Source organism: Pteropus vampyrus, unplaced genomic scaffold (genome assembly GCF_000151845.1).
Source record: "Pteropus vampyrus isolate Shadow unplaced genomic scaffold, Pvam_2.0 Scaffold69, whole genome shotgun sequence".
Classification (NCBI taxonomy): Eukaryota; Metazoa; Chordata; class Mammalia; order Chiroptera; family Pteropodidae; genus Pteropus; species Pteropus vampyrus.
In genome coordinates this window covers 670,969-673,338 of record NW_011888850.1, presented here as the reverse complement: position 1 = coordinate 673,338, position 2,370 = coordinate 670,969, and the positions used below count along the sequence as shown (strand labels likewise).

Genomic DNA, 2,370 nt, shown 5'->3' with positions numbered 1-2,370 from the left:
ACTTATCCAATGAGAAGCAGTTGTCTTGGTTACACTTATTCTTCAGTTAGTCAAGTTTCTAACTCAGCTTGTATGTTTAATAGATTTTTTTTTTTGTCATTCACCACATTGTATGTGCCATTGAGTCAGCTCCCACTCCTGGCGACACTATGAATGAGTGACGTCCACCATGTCCTGTGCTCAACAGCCCCGCTCAGCTCTTGGAGGCTCAAGACTGTGGCTTCTTTGATGGAGTCCATCCGTCTCATATTTGGTTTTCCTCTTTTCCTGCTGCTTTCTCTTTCTCCTAGCATTATTATCTTTTTAGAGAAAATATACTTTTTTTATGCTTGTATTCTTTTTAAAGGCCTATAAATGTCATATTAGGGAGACTGCAGGAAATACTGAATTTAGGTTCCTAAGTCCTTATAAAAGATATTCTTCTGAATTATCTGATATTTTATGACTCACTTTAACTCAAGTTTTTAAAAAACATATTGAGACATTTAAAAAATAGCATTTTAAATGCTGGCTTTTGTTTATGATGATGGGAGAATTGGAGGCAAGCTGAGTATTGCTAGAGAATGGAAAGGGACGATGTGGTGGACACAGGTTAGAAGGGACAGATGTTCACACAGCGAGAGCTGTGTTCGGTCCACAATGGTTTCAGTGGGGGAAGGTGGGGTTCAGGCTAAAGAATTTCAGACTCACAATAAAATTTAATTTTTCTACAAGATTTTAATAATTTATTTCTTCCTTCTTTCCTCTTTTTGTCCCTCTATTCGTTCAGTTAATGTTTGCTGAGTCTCAGCCACTGTGCTAAACCTGAAGATGCTGTAAAAAAAATCCAGCATAGATGTTGATTCCTTCCCGAGTAGAGTAGGGAGATAGACAATAATAAATAATCACATAAATAAATGTATGGGTACAGAATGTGATGAATGCCTTGAAGAAAAAATACGATTGCTAAATTACAAAGGGGTAGACCAGGGTAGGTCTCTCTGACAAAGTAACACTTCAGTTGAGACCTAGGAGAAGTTGGGAGGAGAGCATTTTCGCCCACAGGAATAACATGTACAACAGACCCAAAGAGAAAAAGGAACTGGCATCTATGAGAACAAGAAAGGAGGTTGGCACAGGTGCATATGTGAGGGAAGGGGACCAGGGAACAAGATGGGGATGGAGTAACATGCAAAGGCCAGGCCATTACAGGTCTTGTTACTATTCTTAAATGTTACCCCACAGACAGTCGGCATCTGTTGAAGGGTTTTGGACTGGGGAGTAGAATGTTTTGATTGACATTATAAGATTGTCTTTGACTACTATATGGAGAAAAGATTGAAATAGGAACAGGAATGAATGCTGAAAGAACCATTAGGAGGCTGTTCAGGAGCTTAGGGGAGAGGTGGACAAGAAGAGCAGTAGTGGAGATGGAGAGGGGGTGGATTTGAGAGATATTCTAATGGTAGAATAAATAGAACTTAGTGTCATACTAGATAAGATGATGGGAGAAAGGCAGGATCAAGGTAAACTCCTAGTTTTCTGGCTTGAGCAATTAGGTAAATGTTGGTACCATTTGCTAAGTGAGACAGGCTAGCGGATCGCATTTTAAAGAAAGGATCAGGAATCCCATTTTGGACACGTAAAGATTGCTGTGTGCAGTTGGCGTATGGGCCTAGAGTTGAAAGAGCAAATAAGGTCGGGCAGATAAATGTGGGAGTGGTGCACGTAAAGAACAGAAAATATACTTAAAGCCATTAGAATGAATGAGTTAACCAAGAAGGGAAGTAGAGTGGGAAGAAAAGAGTCCCTGGCGTGAAGCCCTGAGGATTCGGTGTTAAACAGTGAGGAAGCCCAGAAAGGACACCGAGGAGAGTCTAGGAGAAAATCCTAGACATGTGGTGCCATCGACGTCAAGAGAAAAGAACGTTTCGAGAAGAAAGTGGTTGCTAACCATGTTGAATGATGCTAAGATATTGAATAAAATAATGCTGAAAAAGGTCCGTCGGATTTGGCAACATGGAGATCATTAGTGACCCTGAGAAGAACAGTTTGGAGGAGAAAGAAAAAGGGGACAAAACCAGTTTAGAGGAGAATTAATCATGAATAAAACATGAAAGAGTGGAGGCAACGTATGTAGAGCCTTCCAGGAAGTGTGACGCTGAGGTGACACGAGGAAATAAGGTAGTATATGAAGTGGGACTGTGTGGGACACCTACCTCATGTCATTTCAAGTCTTGGCTCCATTTTTTTACCCTCGCCTCGGTAAGCTCTGAGCAGCAGTCAAGCAACTTCCTGAAAATTTAATTTGGCAAGGTAGTAAAAGAAAATATGCATCCGAAGCTTCTTTCCCTGTTTTGTCCGTCTCTCCACCATCCTGTGATCACTTCT

General features: G+C 40.8%; 1 protein-coding gene and 1 long non-coding RNA gene across 11 annotated transcripts in view; one reads left to right on the top strand and one right to left on the bottom strand.

Moving 5' to 3' along the window:
- The window catches only part of RAPGEF5 (Rap guanine nucleotide exchange factor 5), a 416,073-nt gene that overhangs the window by 51,761 nt on the left and 361,942 nt on the right, over positions 1-2,370 (top strand). The window lies entirely within an intron of this gene.
- LOC111740860 lies at positions 753-2,364 on the bottom strand. The gene is made up of 2 exons (XR_002780777.1): positions 2,199-2,364; positions 753-813 (listed from the first exon to the last, which is right to left on the bottom strand). It is a non-coding gene; the product is annotated as an uncharacterized LOC111740860 (long non-coding RNA).